This window comes from Ambystoma mexicanum, chromosome 13, assembly GCF_040938575.1.
Source record: "Ambystoma mexicanum isolate Mex_15411 chromosome 13, UKY_AmexF1_1, whole genome shotgun sequence".
Taxonomy (NCBI): domain Eukaryota; kingdom Metazoa; phylum Chordata; class Amphibia; order Caudata; family Ambystomatidae; genus Ambystoma; species Ambystoma mexicanum.
Window position 1 is genome coordinate 709,327,106 of NC_090938.1, and position 23,924 is coordinate 709,351,029.

A 23,924-nucleotide genomic window follows, 5' to 3' on the forward strand; every position below is an offset into this window, starting at 1 on the left:
TTGGTTTGCTGCACATTTTAGAAGTAAATGTCGTATCGATTCTATTTCTTGTGCATTGCAAAAACGACAAAAGTTAGATGCGGCTTTGCCTATTATTGCCAAGATCTCATTTGTAGGCAGAAGATTGAGGCGAGCACGTAACTCCCCTTCCTACAAGGGAATTTTTTGATGAATTCTTGTAATTCATTTAGTCCTTTAACATTTGGCGGCAGGTGTGCAGTTAGTTTATTTTTTCCTGCGATTTCCAAAGTTAGTAATCATATTCTCGTAATTTTTCGAGGACTTGTTTCGGATTGGTGATTAGTGTATCTTCGTTCTCCTGTATTTGTTTCAACACTCGGATGTTATCATTTTTCCATTTCGTTAGGCTTCTGATAGCGGCTCGTTCAATTTCCTGATTTATCAAATTATAGATTGATGGAGGCTCCGCCATCCGGCATTTCCTATAAAGCATCAATTTTGCCTGTTCTACGGAGCTTTTAAGGGACGGCAAGCTAAGCTCTTTACGAATTGAAGCACCAGATGTTGAGTTAGGCAACATGAGGACTTTCCTCCAAAACTTTGCCTCCATTTTGGTCCAGATATCTAATGGCAAGTTTATCATGGCATCACCTCGATCTGATAGTGTTGGCATCACCTTTTTCTTGTAAAATTCTCGCACTGGTATCAGCGAGTATCTGCCAAACTTTCTATCTATTGCCCTGGCTTGGGCTGCCATTTGATTTACTTTCGCTGTTAACAATATTTGCATAGCTTTATCTTGTTTTGTGCTGTCTAATGTGACTCCTAGATATTTGAAGTCCAAGACTGTTTCAATCGGCTTGCCCTCAAGATTTAAGCGAGGTCCTTTTCTTTTTCTGGTCGACTTCTCGAATCTCAGCAGTTTTGTTTTTTTAGTGTTAATTTCCAGCCTATTTTCTTGCATATAATTCTGCAAACTTGCCATTTGTCTCTGTAATCCCACGGGAGTATAGTCCATAAGGACTAGGTCGTCCGCATATAGAAGTCTCGTTATAGGCGTTTTGCAAAGTTTCGGTGGGAAAGATCGTGGTGTTGTATCTGAGCCATTTATGTCGCCAATGAATGCCAAGAACAAGGCCGGGGCCAATGGGCACCCCTGTTTCACACCTCTAGCTGTTGATATCGGGTTTGATAGTAATCCGTTTTGATCCAAGCGGATCCGCATGTTGGTGTCTGTATACAGTGCCTTAATTGGATTTAGCAGGGTGGCTGGGCAATCCCACGCCTCCAATTTAGACCAGAGCCTAGACCTGTCTATACGGTCAAAGGCCTGGGTCAGGTCGATGAATGCCACAAAGATGTTTGGACCCCCTTCCAGGACTTTTGTTTTTCAGCACAGAAAGGAGTAGAATATTGGCCGTCGTACCCATATTTTTCTTAAATCCCGTTTGAAACGGGTCTTCGCATGGAGCATTTGCTGCCCATAGCTTAAAGTGATCTAACATTGATCCAAACACTTTCCCTATGACATCAAGCAACGCGATTGGTCTGTAGTTCGCTGGGTCCTTATCACCTTTTTTGAAAATTGCTACCACTGTTGTTGATTTCCAAGACGGCGGTATGGTTCTCAAATCCGAACATTTTCTGAAGATTTTACTCAGTAAGCTTGCCCACTCTTCAGGGTTTGTTTTTAAATCCACATTAGTGACCCCATCGGGGCCTTTAAACTTGAGATCTTTAGTCGGATCTCCTCAGGATCATCCACTTTTAGCCATGGGCCTGGCTCACATCCAACAAGTTTGGTAGAGGGTTTCGTTGGAGCCAAATACATTTTTTTCGAAGTGTTTTACCCATGTTGCTTCACCCACCTCACTTATTAAGGATTTTTCTTGTACATCCATCGTGGCTCTCAAAGTACTCCAAAATTCCCTTGTGTTTCTCCCACCTATCATTTTTAAGATATTTTCCGAGTCTTGTTGATAGAGTTTTAACCTGTGTCCTCTTACCCAGGATTTGTAATGTTTTGCTGCAGCCACTGCTTCTTCGTATGCCGCCGGTGTATCTTTAGTTTTTGCTCTACGTTGGATTTTGCGGAGGATACGGCGTTTCTCCACCAGAGATTTATCGAACACATGTTTTGGTGGATTTCCGCCAAACATTTTTACAAATGCAGTTTTTTTGTACTTCGTTAGAAGCGGAATATAGTTGGTTTTGTTCGCTTCCGCTATCTCCGTCATGGAATTAAATCTGTACTCTATTTCCACAATGTGCTCCTTTGATAGTTTTAGACGATTTCCTTGTCCATTGATTACAATATTGGCTTCCATATGGTCATTCGGGGGGCTTGATGCCTCCCAAGAAGTTGAGAGCAGATTATGGTCACTAGACCTTGTTCTAATTATTCCAAAATCTTTTGTTATGGCCAAAATCGGTTCTGTAACAAACATGTGGTCTATTGTTGCCTTTGAGTTGTTTCTTTCCTATGTTGGCAGACGCTTTGGGTCTGGGAAGGCTTCATGTAAATTATGCAAATTTCTCGATTCCATCAGACGGGTCCATAGTTCTCCACGCTGTTCTCCCGGTGGTCTGTTTACTTGTCTGTTTCCTTTCTCTGGGGCTGCAGAGCATATTGTATTTAAGTCCCCACAGATCAGGAAGTGTTTTACTAAGTGATCTGCCAAGGCTTCATCCATTGCTTCTTCAACTTTCTCCAGGAAGGTAGTTGTTTCTGTGGCCGCTGGATTCCAATAGACGTTTGCTATTATTAGTGGTGTTTTTCCATAACCCTCTTTGTTATTTATCTTGCGGGTCCATGAGGCTTTCACCATCAATATATCAAGGTTACTGATCAATGTCTTTTCTAGTCTGATCCCGCATCCGTTATTACAGGCGATCAGAAGCCCTGAAGATGGTCTTCCCAAACGGCCCTGCTTAGCGGGTGCCAGGATTAAATCAAATCCTCATATAGAGGGTGGTTCACACAGCCAGGTCTCCTGAAGGCATATTAAATCATATGCTCCCAAAATCATGTCACTTGCAGATAGGAGGTGAAGGTGTCCTCTCGTGTTCCACGAGCACATTTTTATTGACTTCTTCTGTTCTCCTGCCTTACATTTTCCTCGTTGAATGTGCTCGTCTCCAAAAAACTGCTATTTTTGCTTCTTTTCTGTTAACGCTTTTGGCAACCAAGACCATATTCCTTTCATTGGGACACATTTTAGTGGAAGTTCGCTCTCGATTTTGTTTTGTTGTTGTTCCTGATTCTGTTCCTTTTGGGCTGTTGTTTTCCTAACTCTATGGATCTTTCTTGTGTCTTCTTGTTTTCGTTCCTGATTTTGATCCTTTTGAGAGGATGTTTCCATGACACTATAGGTTTGTCTCTTGTCTTCTCTCTCACTTCTTCCATGGTGGATGGTTTCCTTCGGGTTCAATGGTTTTTGCCCTTCTCGCTTTTTCATTACTCGTGTCTTTTCCTTAACTCCGGGACTTGTATAACTTTTCTTTGTTTGTAAGTTGGAATTCCGCTGTTTATTCAAGTTTATGTCCGGAGATTCTTTCCTCTTCCTTTCTTTACTTTCGTGTTTTTGCTCTATCTCCGTCACTGGATACACTCTTAAGTCGTATCCCATATTTTCTAGTTCTCTTTTATTTTCAAGGAAGGTGTTTTTTAGCTTCGTTGACGCTATATGCAAGTAAGTTCTGGCCTTGGTGTTTCTATGACTTGGTTCTACCACTAATAACTCTTCTGATTTGATATATTTTAAGTTTCGGATGTGTTTGAACATTTTTAACACCGAATTTCTGTTTAGTGTTACCTTGTCCTCATTTTCTTCCACTTGCGTTAATTTAATCTGCCATTTCGCTTGGTCCCATTTCCTTGGTTTTTGTTTGACCATTTGGTCCTAGCTCTGTACTGCGAACTCATTTCCCCTGAGCCACTTGATGAATTTGCAGAGGTCTTTTCGTTTTCTCCACGTTTGTCATGTTTGTATTTCATATCAACGCTCATTGGCGCATGCCCTCTTGAGCTTTTGCTTTTGCTCTTTTGCTCGACTTGGCGATACTGAAAGTCATCACGCTGTATCCGATTGGAGCGTTCACCCTCACGGGCCTCTGGTCTTACACGGGAATGGTGATCTACCTTCTCTAAAATTCTGCTACTCCGTTGTTCCGGTGTTCTTGATCTAGCCCTTTCTCTCTCCTTTTTTGTTTCCATCATTTGTTTTAGAATTTTTTGTCTCGACGTTTCAGTTACCTGGGTTTCTTTTTTGTTTTGACTGCTGGTCTTTACCGTTTTTTGTTTTTGACGTTGTTCGTTCCGTTGTGAATTTACCTCTATGCTATTATCTGCTTTGTTTGTTTTACTGGCAGATTGTGGATACGAAATTTTAGAAGTTTTCTTTGGGCTCATGCCTGAAGTAGAGTCTTCCGACACATATTGACTCGGGTTCATTAGTTCCTCATTTGCCAGAAAATCATAAGTCGTCTTCAGTGGTGATATCTTGTTCGTTTCCGAACTTTCCTGTCTTTTCCTGGGTTCTATATTTGTGTCCGAACTCTCCCCAAGGCATACTTTGTCTTTGTGATTTACTGGCTGCTTAAAAACTTGAAAAATCGCCTCTACTGATTGAGTACCAGGCTTGGCCAGCCTAGGTGACAGTATTTTTGTTCCCTTTTTTTTTTGGACGATTTTTCGCCCTTGAAGTTTTTTCTCCTGATACTTCAATTGTAATTTCTGGTTTATTTGAATTCAGTGTAATATCTGGTTGGCCTGGTCGGGTGTTCGTCTCTGCTACTTTAGTGGCTTCTTCTACTGATGATTTGCTCGCTGTTAAATCTATCATGGTGATTGTTTGAGTCTCTATGGTTTTTCTCGTCACTATCTGAGCCTCACCTTTCCCGCATGCTTGTTTAGGCGTGACTGATGAATCTTGGTTCGCTTCTTGATTGTTTGTTTTTCTGGCTTCTAAGGCCATGATGTAGGCTTCTAAAAAGATGACTTTGCTATACATCATTGCTTGAATACTAGTGTGATCCTTCAATGAGTCAGCGATGGCTTCATAGAGCTTCATAAATGGAGAGAGTGCTATGTTTACCGATGACATAATAGAAAGTAGGTCAGTCTTTTTATTTAAATGTTCCGCTGGACTCGAAGAATGTTGCTGCATTGAGGATCTCCTTGTTGGGGCGTCAGTTATAATTGTTGTCGTATTTCCCCCCTGATTTTTTAACGGTCCAGCAATGTCCAGTGACTGTCTTCGATTCTCCGTCATATCCGGTCGAGGGCTAAGTGGTTCATGGCCCCACAGGTTTTGATGGTGGTTCTGCAAATGTTTCTTCGTTTGAGCCTGAACTGGTATTGTGAATTGGACAGGATTGGTAGGTCTACTGAATATATGTTTTTCTCCATCTTGCTCAGATGTCGTTCCCGTCTAGTCCCATTGATTAATTTCGGATCGGGCTCCTGGAATGGATTAGTGGATGTTACGTTATCTGGTTCAAACGTACCTCCTTTATCCAATTTTGAAGAAAGGGTGGTATCTACTTCCCGCAATATTTTATTTGACTTGTCCATCCCTGTTGGTATACCACCAGAGACGACGACTTTCTCCCCGGTGTCCGATTTTTCAAATGGGCTTTCTATTTCCAGTTGGTTTATTGATTTCTCCTGCTCCCTGGCAATCGAATTATCCAGTTTCTCCCCCTCTTCTATCGTTTCTATGTCGACTTGTGGATGCATATCGCCATTAGGCGTCTCCGTTTCTTGTAAAGTCGTTAGGAGGAGTGGTGTCTTGGGTGTCTCCGGGTCTTCACTTACTCCTTTTTCTAGCTGGTTCAATGACCCATCTTTCTCCACCAGTGTTGAAACGTCCCTGGCACTTTGCTTTTCACTCTTTTTACAATCTAGTCTTCGTAGTTTAAAAGGGGGTAAGCATTCATCTAAAGCATCGAGGATCTCCATATCCGATAGCTCCATGTGATGTCTGTTCACCGCTTTTGTGTTTACTCGAGACGTAAAGTAATTTGTCACTGAATTTTTTTCATTTATTGTTGGCCTATTTATTTACCACCATTTTTTCTTTTAGTGGTAATTTTAACCATTTGTCTTTGCCTTTTTTTATAGTTAGGCGTTTTACTGACTTTACTGGCCATAAGGACTGCTTCCGTGTCTGTTTGATCGTCCTTGTCGTCTTTACTGCCCTCCGTCTCCACGTGGATTACCGCCTCCACTTGGATCCGGGCCGGCGTCGACTCCGGAGGCGGCGACCGGGGCGTGACCTGCTCCCACACAGCTCCCGCCGCCCGAATCTCATCCCCAGAGGCACGTTCCTCCATGTCCACCGCGGATGCCGTCTCACCCCTCGAGCGACTCCCGCTCCCCCCCCCCCCAGCTCCTGACACCGATGGGGGGGGCCCCCCTCCGAGCGACTCCACCATGCGGCGCGGCTCACCCTGTTGGGCCGTGCTGGGAGGGATTTGGCTCGACTCGCCGGGTGGTGCACTTTGCAAGGACTCCACAGCCACCCCACCTTCCCCGCCTCCCTGGCCACTCCCCTCCCCACTCATGGATGAGGGACCGACTCCATGAGCCCCCGGCCTCCAAACCGAGGGATCCCCGCGCAGGTCAACCAGGTCTACCAGGACCGGCTCCACAACGGGATCAGGCTCAGGTAATGATTGCAATGGTAGCGATGGCTGCGGTTGTGGTTTTTTCATTTCATTTAGTGTACGCGTCCATGATGAAGTCATTGACGATTTTATGGGTTCTATTTGTTGTGTTTGTACAATTTGTTCTGACTGCGGGGCCAAAATCTGGTGTAAAGTCTGTTGGCCTCCCTTCTCTGGCAGACCCCGTTCACTGGGTCTGCCATTTTCGTTTATCTTGGGACTATGTCAGTATTCCTTCCTGACTCTTAAGGGTGATTCCCTGTTGTTTTTGTGGCATTTTCATACTTCTTAGACATTTACCTTCGTCATCTTCTCGGGGGGATTCATTTAGCTCAATTTTTCTGTTTGCTCTAGCAGCCCTGACAGTCCTGACTGCAGGACTGCCACTCGTCGTCCACTCCGTGGGCTGTTGTTACAGGAGATCTCCTTTACACCAAGGCTTAAGTGGTGGGTATATTTTTATGAGGGATCACAGAGGGTAAACCTCCACAATCTCTCGACTGAGTATGGCACCACCAGCGCCAAACAGCCGCAAAACAGTCGGCGCCTTCACCCCTGCCGGGCTTAACGCTGCAAGGGTGGTAGCCTGTGTCTTTTGGCTGCTCCCGAGGTCACGTGATCCGAGCACGTGTCGTGCGTGGCCCCGCCTCCTCCAGGAAGCTTGTGGCAAGGATTAGGAGCGGCAAGAGTCGAGGAGCGACTTGCAGTGCCGCTTCTGGGTCTGAGGCTCCGATCAGTTCAATTCCAATGAAAGTGCAACTAAACTAAACTAATAACTGGCTTCGTCCTATAACAGTGTCAGGATGGTGGTAACAAAAATAGGTTCAGGATAATACTCAAAGGACCTAATGTCAAAGTCCTAATTCCCTGTTCTACTATTTGCCGTTCCAGGACTGTTGGCACACTCAGTCCACGGACACAGCACCAAGCACTATCTTGGATCTCCTGACATGTTTTGGTTTCGTCCTGGCCCCTCCAGGGCTCTCTGCATTTCCAGACTGCTCTGTATAGCAAATGCCTACTGGCAAGAATTTGATGTGCCCCACCTTAGAGGATACCTTACCATTAGGAATTTTCATCTGTTCTCCCTGCCCCACCCTCCTTTGCTGATCTTCACACTAGCCAGGGTTGTTGTTGGCTACAGATATTCTCGCCCACCATGGCAGGGTTGACCTCAAAGGCTAGGGTCTGATCTCTGGCTTGGACCAGGGCTTGGATTGTAGGCCCCTGGCAGGCAAGCTGTTCTCAGCTGGCTCAGCTAGAATATAGTCTGCCACATTTAAGGTTGCACTGGGTGCAGAGTACTCGCAGCCTTTCTGACTAAGGCTAGGGTTTCTCATATCGGGTGCCCAAAGAGCAACTCGGAGGCTGAATCCAACTACCTCCTACCTCTCTGTAGGTATTAAATAAGCATAGGAAGAAGAGATCCTGCTTTCTTCTTGAGGGTTCTTCCAAAGCACCCATCATGCTTTCCAAGTCTTGTTGAATCTCTGAAATCTACCATATGTCTGGGGAGGGTTGGATGTGGGTTACCCCACATACCTCCATGGCCTTTTTAATGTAAGTTGGATCCCTTGTCTGAGACCCCTTATGGTAATCCTACCTGGGTGAAGATACCTAGGAAAGCTATTGCCTTTGCTCTAGTAGTGACAGATATCATACGTACTGCTTTGGGCTACCTAGTGGCTTGGTCAACAACTACTAGAATAAATCTGCTGGCTGAGAAAGTAGGATGTCAGTGGGGCTGATTAAATCATTCCCCATGCTTCAAACGGAACCTCTACCACTAGAAGTGGGCATAGGTGGCCCTAGCACTTACCACTATCTTTACTTGGCAAGTTGACAAGACCTACAGTAGCTGCCTATTTCCACTCCCATCTTAAGCTTGGGCCAATACAAGGGATGCATCAGTCTTTCCTTGGTTTTCACCACAACAAATGGTATCCTACTGCTGAACACCGCATATTGGGAGGATTTTCCTTAGGAGTGATTTCCAGGGCCCAGCTATGTCCGCCACACTTGGTTTCCTTCAAGTATACCAGGCTCTCCAGGAGGTAGGAGGTGGCACAGCAGATTAGGGTTAACTTTAGGGTGGTGAGCAGTGTGGTCAGAAGGTACAGCAAACACATTGATAAATAAAAAATATATTCTTTGACAAATGTAATATTTATGATGTAGAATGAAAATCGCTGCTTTTATAGGGAAGTTAAACTTCGTAGGATCAAAGTGCACAAGACGCAACAATGGCTTAAATTGTCGGAAGTTCTTGGAAGTTTTGTTGAGAGAACCTTTTAAAGAGGTAAGTAAAGCTTTTTCTCTGTTACAGTAGAAGAGGGATGGGTAATTCAAATGAAGGCAATGGGTAAAGGGTTGCACAAAGTCTGTTTTTTCAAGAGAAAGGTCACATCTTAGCGAAAAGTACATAGTTGCAGTCCCACTGTTCAGTTGGCACTGAAGCTTGGCATACCGTTTGGTAAGGACTCCCCAACCCCTGAGAGGAGGATCAAGAGCTGTTAGAGCCCCACTCCCTTGCTTCTATGCTCCCTAACCTTATTCTTCCCCCATGATTGTAAAACACTCCACTGCTTCCCAAAGCTAGGTCCGTGCTCAACAAATACCATAATAGAAAAATCTCAACAGCAATGCCAGAAAGAGGAATCCCAGATCCAGGAGCCAGTACCGTTGTGGTGCACTGTAATGTTTCATGGGTGGTCCTGAGGTAAGGTTCTACAGAGCTGCTGGAAGCTTTAAGGGATGTGCTACAATTGCAGAGGACCAGCAGACCCCAGGGAGGACTAATCTTTCAATGGTCCAAGCCAGCCGCACAGGAAATGGGTGTCGAATCTTTGGAGTTGCAGTTGGCGCTCACTGGATCTAGTTTACGTTTTATGTGTAGTGCAAAAGTAGATGGTAAGCAACAGGACATTGTACATGTCGATGAATGCCCTGAGGTGAGGGGGGGGGGGTACAATGTGTGGTATCATTTGTTCCTTCTATGGGAGTGGGATGCGATTCTGGATCGGAAAGAGCCTGGTCAGCACCTAGGTATTGACCGAAGAGTAAGATCCCTAATAGCAGGGCATAGCAAGAGAACGCCAGTATCCTCTACCTTTTTTATTTATTTCCCTTCTCTTAAATGCATTTATTTTGTCTCTAGCCTAGCGATGCCATAGTTCTTAGAGGAGCGTGACCCACCTGGACTACAGAGTTTGACAGCTAAGCGATAAGTGCAGGATTCCAATAACTGGGTCGGTGTTAAAAGACCCCAGGGAAGGTGATTTTATAAGCGATTCAAACTTGGGCCACACCAGATAGGATGGGACTCTTGAGTCTTCTGCTTGTAGGTTCAGAGATGCGGTCTGGCAACAGCAGGCAGCACAAGCCCCAGGAGCTTCCTACAAAAGGGATGATGGAACCAGGGCTCTTGCCAGCTGTCTGTCGTAGCAGTTACTGAAGAGCATTGGTTGTCTGTGGCAAAGGGACTCCTGCTTCTGAGAGAGATTTAAAGACAGTCTGTAGCTTTGGGGTGACTAGGCCTTCAGGCACAGCTGTCAGCAGAGTGAAGCAGCACTGCAGTTTGTCCCTTCTTGGTCCTCGAGAAGAGCCTCACAGTCTACCTTGGAGCGATAAAGGTGCTGATGGAAGCTTCAGTCCCATTCATCAAATGGGCCTACCAGGTTTGAATGTTTGGATTCCAGCAGCCAGACCAGGTGAGTGGGAAAGGGGTCTTCTGTCCCCACACAGGGGTTGAGCTCAGCCTCCTATTGCACACCACGTTACATTTAACGGCTAGCCAATGGCTGGCAACCAACCTGGGAGAATTGCCAAGAATTCAGGATTAGGACTCCTTCCAGCCTAGTCACATAACTAAAGAGGAGGATAAATCAATAAAATGTATCCCAAGACACAAGGGGGCCCTTTGTGAATATCACTGCCTTAAGAACTTGCAAGGAAGAGAACAAAACCAGAGCTGCTTTCGCACGAGACAGTGTGGGCGTCCGGTTCTGTGAGAATGCTTCACAAACATATATATATATATATATATATATATATATATATATATATATATATATATATATGGTTAATTTAAGTATTGGGGCCTACGTTCTTCCCTACATGTAACCATATGCTTCCGTGGAGGAACAAACACTGTGTCTGAAAGTAGTACCGTCAAAGCTGGTTCAGAAGCAGAAGGCGACTGCTGCGTATTAAATATGACTGCCTTTGGCCACAACACTTAAAAAAAAAAAGAAAAAAAGCATTTCGGTGAGTTTTATGAGGAAACATAATTTTCGTCCACCAGGAGCTGTGTCAGTGCCAGGGCTATAACAGCTTTAAGGCAAAGACTGTTACAGCAGGAAGGAGAAACTGTGAGTGGCCTATGCCACAGTGACCCACAACTGAAACCTTGGCACACTGTGTACCAGTGTATGAGGCAAAGTAGTTGTAGGTTGATATGGCATCTGAATTGGAGTCAAACTGGAAAATGAGTATTTTTCCATCCCTGACTCCGTAATCTGGGTCTTGACATAATCGCTCCCATACTGTCTATAAGGTGGTAGAGCAATGACTCGAGTGATGAGTGTTGTGGGTTTTCATGTGTCTTTATTTTCAGTAAATCGGGGAAGAGGTTGGACCAGTGACCTACAGGAACTAGTGGAAGGTGTATAGTTAATAAGGAAAGGCCCAGTAAAATGGGTAACATAAGGTGGGATATTGCTAGTGTTCCTAAAATCTAGAATGCGGCTTCCAATAAATTAAGTTCCTCGACCTTTCTTAATGAGTCATTTTCCACTAGGTAGAAGCTATTTTAGAAACTATGCCCAAGGGTGGTGAGTGGTCAACCGAAAGCTCACAACCTAGCAAGATCTTAACACCCTGTCGAGCCTAGATTAAACATAAATGCCCAAAATCCTGGCCAACCAATGTGCAGCTGTAGTGTATAACGCAACTGATGGTTGTCCTTCCAGAATTCACCTTTAGGTCTCTCCACAACCTCTTCTATCTCAGACTTCACTGGGAAGCCTTACCACACCCTCTTGGCTTCTAGCACGGTAGGTCCTCTCCAGGGCCCTATGACTCAAGTTGGCCCTTCCCTGAACTCATGATATTCGATGTTTCAGATGGGTCTCTTCAAGATCTCTCGGCTCTCAGCATTAATGCATATGTCTGTCCAAGACCTCTCTCCTTTCACCTTTTTCCTTTCAAGAGGTCTGCCTAGAACCTTTTGGTCTTCAGGTGGGTCTCTCGGCATGTGGTTAAAAGGTCTCTCCAAGACCGGAGGGTTCACGTTATGCAGTAGGCCACTGCAGAACTTGTGTACTTTCAGCGTTTGTGGCCAGACCTCTCCAGGGCCTGCAGCAATGTTTTTGTCTTATCAAGTAGATCTTCTGGTGGATGATTTCCAGAAGGATCGCCACCTTGTTCAGGCAGTAGTTCCCCTGTCTTCACAGGGAGTGGTGAAGGATGCGTCTATGTCCGTCTCCCAATATTCTTCCCTCAAACCCCCTCCACTAGTTTTGCCCTGCCTTCTTTACACACTAGGGTGGTGGGTCTGTTTGAGCTTGTACTTGTAATTGGCTCTTACCATGTTTGATGTGTCAAAGGTTTTGGCATTGTTGGGTGGCTATATTGGCAACAATTGGATCTGTGGCATGACTGTGGGAGTTAGGAACAAATAGGCACTGTGTTTTCTCTTAAACGTGGTCTGTGATCGTTCTGCAGTATCCTTTTTCCACCGTTCTTAGTTCATGCTACCAGATCTTTGAAGTTTGTGGGCACCTCATTTCTGTGAACCATGTTAGGGTGCATGTTGAATCTGTTATTATTCCTGCTATTTCCAACCATTCCAGGCAATCGCATTTGTGCCAGCGACCTTGGCACCAGATTTTGATAAAAGGTACATTTTAATCCGTAATAAAGCACATGCTCATAATGATCCTGTTAGGGTGTAGGAGTAAGAGATTGACACATTGGTGGCATGTTTGTATTTGTATCTATATGTATTTATTCTTTTATATAGCATTTATTGCTCTAAACCTTTATTAACGAAATGAGGGTTGAGGCAATCCTAACTATCCCTAATAGTAGGAGGGGGTTCCTGCCTCAAAGAATAATCTGACAGAGTCTGTCGGGCTGTCCAAAGAAAACAAAGTCCACTGTCGTGTCATACCTATTTTCAGACCTTAGGCTAGGAACCTAAACTAAGGTGCAAGGTGATCTTCTTTGTCCCAAAATAATGTATTTCTCCTTCTGGGCATGGGTGGGTTTTAAATGTTCCTTCCCAACTCGTAAAACAAATGGTGCACAAAAAACAAACTTCCAAGGGATATGCAACCTTGTGCCAAAAAAAGGTTGCTGGGTCCTAACCAGGCCTGGGGAATGTGTCCCTTCTCTTGGATTTCCAAAATGTTTCCAAACACCAGGGGGAATGACACACTTCCCCTGATTTCTCTTCAGCTTTCTCAAAGTGCCAAGATAATGCTTTCCTTATCTTGGCTTGGTGTAGTGTTCACAAAACCCAGGGGAATGCTTCCCTTCCCCCTGGTTGCAGCTTCTCTCACAGCCAACCTGGTTCATTAACCTACCAGGTACTGTGACTAAGAAGATGTTCAATTATTCAATCCTCTTATGGGTTTTAGTCACAGACTCGCCTTTCTGACTTATGTTCTGTTTTCTGCAAGACTAGGTATATTCTCCTGCCAAGTATAGGGCGGTTTTGGAAATGTTAGTTCTCTTGCCTCTTTCAGGGTCCCAGACCCAACCTTTTGGGAACCCTGCACAACGTTTCTCTCTTGCATTCTCAAGCCTGCTGCAGCAGCAGGAGTTTATCCTCCCAGGTTTGCAGAACAGTCCTTCCGCTCGGGACCGCTCTCCTTCTGTTTGCCCCGCCTCAGCGTCTCGTTCAGCGTTCTTCCTTTTCTCTGGTCTCTGCTTGCTCTCGCAGCTCCTCTAGGGAGGGCTCAACGCCATTCGCAGTTTTAAACTCTGCTGTACTTCTGTTGTACTTGTCCAGCTTGTCTAGACCATGCTGTTTGGACTTGCCCGGTATTCCGTATTACTCTGCACCTCTTCTTCGTCTTTCCCAGTCACAGTATTTACATGGTTAGTCTATGTTCTCCCTGGTCTCAGGGTAAGGTAAGGAATTGGTATTTTCTACCTTGCAACAATACATGGCGGAGGAAGGGAGACTTGGTTGCCTTGAATAGGTTAAGGAAGTGGATAATGGGGTATTTACATACTGCCTTCTCCCTATAACTTCACCCCTCGTCCTATAAGTGATTTCCCCACCCATGTGGTCCTCCCACAGTGCACTGCACCACCCCTAGGGGGACTATTGGACTGTGGCTGCACTGGCCCCATGGGAGGGTTCCCCCACCCCCCCTGTCCCGTATGGAAGAAGGGACGAGATCCAAGGACTTGTCGCAGTCCATGCAAAGAACAAGCAGTGGCAAAGCTAATGGAACATGTGGAATTTCTGCAGAGTTTACTAAAAGAGAAACTTGGGGGCAGGGTCAATTTTGTATTTTCTCATGGTTATTCACCTGCAATTGAATTTTCTCCATTATTTATTTTTGCCATTTTGTGAACCCCAGGCCTTTCTTACGCTGTCGAGGAGTCTCCAATTTAGGTGTGCTTATATTTTCTGCCACTCTGTGAAGCCTAGGGCCTTCTCCCACGTTCCAGGAATCTCAAATTTAGGAGTGTTTATATCTGCCATTTTGTGAAACCCAGGCCTTCACCAACCGTCCGGGAACATCCAGCTACCCGCTGAGAGCAACTAACCATAGCTTGATCACTAACAAACTAAGAACCAAGGTCAGGTTGTTAACCTCTCGCAACCGACCGATACCCCAATTGCCTACTGTCTCTCCAACGCTTCTATCCCAACACCACTGCACTTAGACCCTCCACCCACAGGAAAGAGATACGAAACCCAAATCCACTGTTAAGGCAGCCACCCGGGAAACCCCCAGCAAACTACCTGCACCCTAGAACAGCCCCAAAATCACTCATACGCAAACACCCCAGCCAATCTACAACAGCAGCCTACTATATCACAACTACCCCACAACTCGAACAGATTATAACTGTGTACAAAAGAAGCAAGGTCACACAGTGCACCACGCAGTCACAAGGCAAAAGGACAAGACTCCACACCATCTAAACCACAAGCAATCCTACAGGTGGGCTACAGCCCACTGTAACGCAAACCAAAAAAAAAAGAAATCCACTTGCAACTACCTAGGGCCACAAGATGCCATGACCGAACAGGATGCTGCCAAAGAAACAAGGAACCATCCCAATGTAGCCGCTCCCTCTTCCAGTAGAAACTGTCACGAATACAGAACACACCGCTACAAACACCACGACCAACAGAACAAACAACATGACAAGGGAACAATCCCTATATCTAACACCTTACCTCGCAACTCCCTCCACACTGCAAAACCCCAATGCCACCAGCAGTTCTAGGCAGACAGAAAACCTATTGGAACCTTGCAGGAAAAGAAGAGAAGATCTGAGAAGAGAAAGGAACGAAATAAACGCCCTCACTCCCTAGATCACAAAAATACAAGGGCAACGTCGACAACTACATCAAAACATAGAAGATGAAGAAGTAGAAGTTTTCTCAAACACAGCTATCAGTCCAACAGAATGATTCAACGACGAAGCAGAGCCCACGGAGCACCAAACAATTTGTGCAAGCAAAACAGAAGCAACCCAACAGAACTACTGCAAGACAAAACGGACAAAAAATTTAAATAGCATAACCCTGTCAAAGATCCATTGTAACCTTATCAATGCAAGATCAGTGTCCAAACATGCCACAGATTTTTGACCACCTGTGCGACGCAGGTATTGACATCTTACATAACCGAAACTTGCCTAGACGAAAACTACAAAATGACACTCCACAACTGCCACTCTGACAACTTCAAGTGCTCAGAAGCAAAGAGAAAAAACAAGAGGAGGAGGACTGGCAGTAGCTAACAAGGAACACCTGAAATGAAAAACGGATGAACCACTAAGCACCGAAAACTGCGAATCCCTAATGGTTCACCGAATGACAAACCTCACATTTATTCTAGTTTACAGACCACCGACATATGATGCGACCTCCGTGGACGCCTTCAGAGAAGCCATTACCAAGCATGAATACCAGATAATCCTGGGAGACTTCAACATCTGGTTTGAAGAAGAAACCGCTAACACACAAAAATCACTAGCAAAACAATTGAAGGCAATGAAACTACATCAGCTAGTCAAAGGAGCAACTTGCACGGGCGGTCATACACTAGACGCAATCTTCACCAACAAAAACCTCATCACCACGTCACTCCAAATACAGATACTCTGGAGCGACCACCTCATCATCCCTCATCCCTTAATCGTGCTACCCAGGACAACGGCCAAACAACTGGACAAACTGACCACCGCCATGAAAAGAAACTGGAGGACCGTCAAAGCTAGCCACCTAATTGAACTGGAAATCAACAAACCACCTACAACGCCCTGGACGAAGCTGACCTTGACAAGAAAACAGAACTACTGCACAAATGGATCGCCGAAACAATCGCCAACATCTGCAAGGAAAAACCTTTCACCCCATCATGCAAAAAAGCAACAGCAAAATGGTTTAACCCGCTTCTCGGCGACATGAAGACAACAAGACGCTTGAACTATAGTGGAGGAAAAAATAGGACTAGGCAAAGTAATTACAATTCCAACGCCTTCCCCACCCCCCGGCTGCAACAACACACCCATGCCCTCACTGAAACTATGCAACAACCTTGCTGATCACTTCAAGAATAAAATCTGCACAATCCACCACATCATCCAAAGCAGACCAATCTACCACAACACGCAACGACCTTCCCAGCCGAGGATCCTCCGAACAAACTACAGAACATACCCCAAATATCAGCAGAGAAATTGGTCAAGCTGGTAAGAAACCGCAACAAAGCCAGCTCCCCATGGATCCCTGCCCCCCAGACATACACAAATCAATCCTCACACAAGGAGCACCCATGGCACACCACAGAAACCTTTTCATCCAATCACTAAGTACCACGATCATTCAAATCGGCATACATCAAGGCGCTCCTCAAAGACACAGCAGGCAGCATCGAAGACCTCAACACCTACAGACCCATCTCCCAACATACCCTATGCTGCGAAACCGCTCAAAACCGTTGTATATAGAACAATACAAGATTACATAGAAGAACACCTTCTGGTGAACCAGGCACAAGTAGGCTTCAGACAGATGAGAGGAACAGAAACAGCACTGCTCTCCATCTGGGATGACATGAAGGCTAATGCAGACTCGGACACAAACGCAGCTCTAATACTTCTGGATCCCTCAGAAGCATTTGACACAGACCTCCTTATCAGGAGATTGGAAGAAATGGGAATCACCGACCTAGCCTTACGCTGGATTGCATCTTTCCTAACAGAACAAAGTATCTGGATCAAAATTCCACCCCAAGGGAATCAACCTGTGGAGTACCACAAGGATCCTCCATATCTCTGCTGCTCTTCAACATAGACCTGGCTCCACTAATTGAGCTCATTAAAAGACATGGCCTCACATGCTACAACTATGCTGATGACACACATATCTATAAAGTACAAAACACACGTGAAGAAAACGCAAACCTGCAAGAATGCCTACAAGAAGTCTACGGTTGGATGAACACAAACCACCTCAAACTCAACCCTGGCAAACCAGAAATAATGGTTATATCCAAAAAGAGCCACTACATCAGATGGCCAACCTAACTAGGAACAGCACAGACACCACCATCAACAACAGTAAAGAACCTCGGCATCCTTATGGACATCGAACTAACACTTGAGCCACAAGTAAATGCTATAATCAAGAAATGTTTCTTCCTCCTGCACACAGTAAAAAGGATCCATACCGTTACCTCTACTTCACCCACAAACACTCACGATCATCACACTCGTGTCCAGAGTAGACTACGCCAACAGCCTATACCTAGGAATGCCTATTAAAGAAACTGCAGCTCATCCAAAACACAGCAGCCAGACTCCTGCTCAAACTACAATGAAGAGAACACATTAGCCCAGCACTGAAAATACTACACTGGCTACCGATAAAACAGCAAATGAGGTTAAAAACAATGTGCATAATGCACATAGCAATCCACGACCGAGGAACAGAGTTCCTAAAAAAGAAACTAACCATCTGCCATCCAGCAAGACCACTCAGATCAAAATATGACTAGAACCAAAATCATATAATATAAGAAAATCCAGAGGAGCATCTTTCTCACAGCTGGCTCCTAAAACATGGAATTCCCTAACAAAAGATGCGCAATACAAGGGATCATCTGGGATTAAGAAAACTACTAAAAACGTGGCTCTTGAACCATGAATCAGAAGGGAACGAGTAGGAATTATACATTCTGGCAGAAACCGGTAGCCGAGGGAGGGACCTGCAATCCATTTCTAACCATCCCCAACTGGTGGGCGTAGGGAGGACATTTTGGACCTCTCATGCACACACACCGCCAAGTTTAGAGTTATACCACAGTAAGCAGGGTCCCCCCACTAGAAGTCAAGGGAGAGACCCATAACTTTCCTAACCATCTCTAACTCTAGGGCGGGCGGGAGGAAACACACCTCCACGGCCCATGTGCACATACCGCTATTCTATAGAATATAATTACCACACTGCAACATACCTGCCGATTAGGATGCCAAACAATATCCAAGCACACAAGATGGTCATAGATGGCGACCATAGAAACCAAAGCAAAGAGGTAAGCAAATAAAACCTGCTAACACAATACTAAAACCTAATTTTTCTGCAGAACCTCAGACGACCACATCTCTGCACAGCAAATCGTATGTACTTCACCACACTGCAACAGCACATAACCATGCACAACAGCACATGGTAATCGCTCAGACTCGAAAATCGCACCTAAGCTCAGCGAACGGTGCACACCGAACTGAAGCTGCCAACGGAACATCATATCTCAATTTCCTATTCCCACTGCACCCTACTAACCGCTCCCACAGCCTCCCTGATTCACACCGTCCTTTTTCAGATCTGCCAGAGCGCCAGGGGACCACTCCGGTTGTAATAGTGTGCAGTACAAGTAACCTTTAACGTTATTTATCCGTCATTAATTTTCTCTCCCCACGTCCACCACCCCCACTTTGCACTACAAAAATAACCCAAAAACTGGTTTCATGCGTACTGGGACAATGCAGAGAGGCCTTTAATTATCCCCCATTTTAAAATGTTTATTTTAATCTGCATCAGGGCACTCGCCTTCCGAAGATAAAGAGTTGAAACATTCCTGTGGAATCATAAGACTAATTCTTCATTTTGCTGCGTCAGGAAGGAGCTGTATTAACAATTATGCTGTATCCTCCACTTCAGTGTTTATCGCATCATAACATTCATGTAAAAAGGAACAAGGTGGTGGTGGTGGTGGTGGTGGTGGTGGTAAGGAAAGGTCTTAATGTTTACATCTTTGACAACGTGATGTATCGCATCAGAGGCGGTTCAGAGTGGCAGTCCCATGAGCAAGGCTTCTAACTATTAAACATAACCTCTTAAATATGTAACACTCTTTGAACATAGTTTCTTTTCCGCTTGTGCCAATGCCTCTCAACAGTCTTTCAAATCTTTGAGGAATCATTTGTGTAATCATGCTCCAATTCAACATGCAACACTTTCTTTTCTGCTTGCCATTGCACAGTGTCTTTTTCTGGTATGTTTTTGTCTGTAAAACAAAATTAAGATCTAGAGAAGGCAATACTGTCAACTTGAAAGAGGGACATAGTGTGGTGCCTGTTGCATGACCAACCGAACATATCCTGTTTCACACGAACACCTGTATGTTTACTACAATATTGCAGCAGTGGAGGTTGCAGCGCCATAAAAACCAATGTTTGCCACTGCCTATCCACAGTTCAGGATAATTTCTGGGGCAGAAGTCGGGAGATCGCACAGTTCGCTATGAGTGACCCAGCCCCTGTTGCAGTCTGCTCAAGGGTTTGGTATGGTTTTGTTTAGTGAAGCCCATGTGCCGTTCACTGGACTTTTAGCTTGAAAGGTGCATGCCTTTCTTCCGCATCTCAACATGCTGTTCTTCCACAGGTTTGTACAGGGCCACATATCTTCAGGAACTCTGGAATAATTTCCAAAGGCGCTCTGCCAGCTGTGACGAAGCACAGCTGATTGGTTAGGAAATCTTGAACTTCAGCACAACTCCAGGGCTGCTCCAGCCTATGAATCTGCTTGTGATTTGTGCTGGCCATTCCAATAACTAGGAGTTTGTCCAAGTTGCATTTTTGTTGGTGAGCTCTGCCCCAATAATAAGCTCTGTTGCTCTTCCTAAGCGATCATTACGAGATTGGCCTTGGTACACACTACACACTGTAAGGCCTGTATTTGCTCGGTTCCTGCATCCTGTCCAATAGCTCCCTCTTATCCCTTCTAGGGAAAAACCTTTCATTTTGCTGCTCCAACTGTTTGGCAGCTCCTCCAGAGACATTTGGAAACTAAGTAGTAACCTAAAATGCAGACGAAGAAATTGAGACCATAATTAGTTTCTAAAGATGTATTCACAATAACCTATCCCGAAGAAGCATTAACCTATGCTGACCTATTTATCTCAATAACCGTATCATACCATAGAAACTGAGAAATCTCTGTTCCGAGACTTCAAGGCTTATGACACAAATTGCTGTATTACTGAACATGTCCTGTACCACCAGCATGCTGGCAAATGGCCTGAGATTCAGGGATCGAAATTAAGCAGGAGATAAAAGTAGCTCCTTGGTATCCAGCATGAACTAGTTACCAGGAGCTAGTACATAGTGTTCCGCAAGTCTTTTTTCATAAGATGCAAACATATAATTTTGTCCAATATTTATGACCCTTTATGCTTTAAATGTCATATAGATGTGTCCTAACACTTATAGATTGTCCCAAACGCACAGTTAAATTCACCTAGATGTGTTTGTTCAACATCAATGGGCTTAGAAAGCCAAAAGTAGCTCCTGGTAACTGTTGGTATCCAGCTAACCAAGCTCTTCTGGGTTACACGCAGGAGCTAAATAGCTCCCAGCTCCCCTCAATTTCGAACCTATTGGTCACTGTAACATTCATTGGATTTAAAAGGGTGATCGAGAATCAAAATAGCTCATGAGACTGGTATGCTGCCATTTCCATTACCTGCTCACATACTGTACACCTTTCCGTCACCACCACTGTGTGCTATCCCTGTAGTATTTACTATCTATCTAGTTTTGACTGGAGTCCTTTGTTCCTAAGAGGGGAGTCGCTCCCAGTGAGGTCCCACTTGCCCAGACCCCTAGAGGGGAGGGTCTTGCATAGCAGGCTCTCTACCCTCAGAGAGTGGCTCCCTCCTGTCCTGGGGAGAATGGACAAATTGTGATTCATCACATTTCCTTCCCAGGCCTGGGCTGAGTACTTGAATCCCAGCTCTGCCATTTCGGGGTAATGTTGAAGCAGGATCTGTGCTCCAGTACTATCCAGCCTCTGGATTATTTTGATTGTATGGGTGTACACCTCTGCTGTAGTTGTGGATCTTCATGTGAGGGACTTGTATGTAAGGGCTTTTCCAGCACTGTTGTGGTGATCTGCCAGTTGTAGGGGTGAATGTAACAGCCAGTGTTAACCTAGTGCATGACTCTCTGCTATAGTGTAAAGATGTGTCCTTGCTCCTATCTCCATCTATTTAGGGCACTTTCTGGCAGAGGAGGCTCATACAGGACCTTTTGGATGTGCACTGTTGACAATGCTCCTGGGAATCCCGAGCCTCCAAAGCCATCTCATCTTCCACAGATGGTTCCTCAAATGTCACAACTATCCATCCAGTCATGTTAGGAGGAAATTCCTGCGATGAAAGGAGTGCCCGTAGTGGGATAATGTAGGAGCAGTTCCCACTTCCCTCACGCTAGACCAGGCAGCAAAGGGCAGCACCAGCCAACATCTGAGATTAGGTAGAATGTGCCAGAAAAACGCATTGTAACATAGTTCAGGCCCCCTGCTGGCTGATTTTCAACAATGGAATGCAAACATTCCAAAGTGATCATGCTAAAACGTTCAAGGATATCTAGCTTCCTGAGGCTTTAATGCCCCTGGACTTTAGTAGCATCATTTGTGTGTGTATGATGCAACATTTGTAAACTGGCTTCAATGTACTTGGTTAGCTGAACAAGCATATAGTTTATTTATTGGTTATTTGTAATGTGTTACTATAAGGCAAACATTGTTTCAAGGCGTATCAAGACAAGTGGGTGGGTGGGGGGGGAGGGATGAGGGAAAAGTTATAAAACAAAAACGTTCTTAAAAGTTCTTGAAACATTCTGAACTTGTAAGTGCTCTAGCATATGGGGCGGGGGGGAAGGGAAGAAAACAAACGCTCTGACTAGGTCGGGAGATGATTAGGAACATGCAAGTGTGGAAACATAAACGGTGGAAAGGGCGAGGGAGGGAAGTGCAGGAACGGAAGGAGAGGTACAGTAAATGCAAAACAAGTTAAGAGGAGCATTGGCAATGCCAATAGTTTTGGTGTTTACTGATATTGGGTGCATTTTGCATTTATAGGCAATAGAGTGCAAGGAGGAGGGTGCACAGTTTCAAAGGAGGATGTGATAAGGGGTGCAGGCGTGCAATAGACTAAGAATGGTAATAGAGCAATGGAGGAAACCATTGATGCTTAGCAAGAGAAAATATTGGTGAGTGAGAGGGTATGAAATAAAATGAGTGTAAGAGGACGGATGAGAGGGGATAGGGACAGGGGGGGTAATGTGGCTGGGGGAATAGGCGGGGTAGAGTAGTGTAAGGTGGGTGGGGGAATAAAGGGTGTTTGATGGGTGGAGTCAGGGAGAGGGGAATAGGGTGCATGTTGGGGGGGGGGGGGTTAAAGAGACAGGGAAGGTTGAGTAAAGGAAGGTAGCATAGAATGGGGTGGCAGTAGGTAAAGGGGGTAGGAATAGAGGGAGGGTAGGGTGGATGGCCGGAGAGACGGCCGAGAAAGATTGGGATAAACAGATTGGGGTTAAGGTGAGTGGGGGTAGGGTAGGGTACAGAGGGTGTGGCGGTAGAGAGTGGGGTTTGGGTGGGGGAAGATGGCGGGTGGGGGGGTAGAGAAAGTAGGATCAGGGTGGGTGGGGGCAGAAATTGGGGGTTGAGGGTCAGTGGGTTGAGTGGGTGGGGGCAGAGAGGGTGAGGGTGGGTGGGTGCTTGGGTGGTTAGGTTTAGTGAGTGGTGGGTAGAGAGACTGAGTGTAGGCTGAGGGGTTAGAGTGTGGGGATTGGGAGGGTGTGGGTAGGGTGGGTGAGTGGGGCTAGGCTGGCTGGGGGTAGAGGATTAGGACGGGTGGTTGGGGGTAGAGGGACCATGGGTACGGCCAGACAGTTGCGGTAGGGTGTCTGTGTGGGGTTAGAGAGGGTGCAGAGTATGGTGGGTGGGTTTAAGAGAACAGGGGTAGGGGGTGTGGGGGAAGAGAGTGTTGGTAGCGTGGGTGGGCATGGAGAGTATGGGGGTTTAGAGAGGGGGGTAGGGTTGGGCTAGAGAGTGGAAGTAGGGTGGGGTTGAGTGTGGTTAGGGTGGGTGGGAGTCCAGAGTATGGAGGATGCGGGTGGTACAGTTTGGGTGTAGGGTGGGTGGGAGTAGAAAGAGTGGGGCTAGGGTAGGTTTGTGGGCGTAGGGTAGGTTTGTGGGCGTAGGATAGGTTTGTGGGGTTAAGATGGGTGGCAGGGTAGTGAGGGATGGGGGTAGTGCGGACTGGGGATTGGGTAGGTTGGTGGGGGGGTAGGTTAGACTGTTCGGGGTAGAGAGTGGGGATAGGGTGAGTTGGGTTACAGTGTGGATAGGGTGGCTGGGTTCAGGTAGAGAGGGTGTGGGGGTAGGGTAGGTGGGTTGGGGTAGAGGCAGTGGGGTTATGTCATGTCATTTATAATGCGCCTGTACACAAGTGTTTCTATGCGTGAAAAGAACAAGGGCGGGAACAGGGTGCACAAGACGAGCGATCTTACTAGGCTCTGTGTTATTCAGATCATGCAAGTGTGACAGCGCAAAGTGCAGGGGGAGGGTAAGTGCAAGGGATCGGGCAGGGTGAGTACAATCTGGGCATCATTGCTCTTAGTAAGTGCAGCCAGGGCAGCGCGGCTCTGGGTAACTGCAAGCAGGCAGGGGACTTTAGAGGATAACAGTTACAGTCCCTAGTGCGTGGCAGGCCAGGAGGCAGTGGGGGGAGCCTGATCATGGAGGAGCC

The 23,924-nt window shown here is 45.7% G+C and overlaps 1 protein-coding gene across 1 annotated transcript in view; it reads left to right on the plus strand.

Moving 5' to 3' along the window:
• Positions 1 to 23,924, plus strand: part of PPP1R11 (protein phosphatase 1 regulatory inhibitor subunit 11) — a 59,134-nt gene that overhangs the window by 25,170 nt on the left and 10,040 nt on the right. The gene's annotated exons all lie outside the window — the stretch shown is intronic.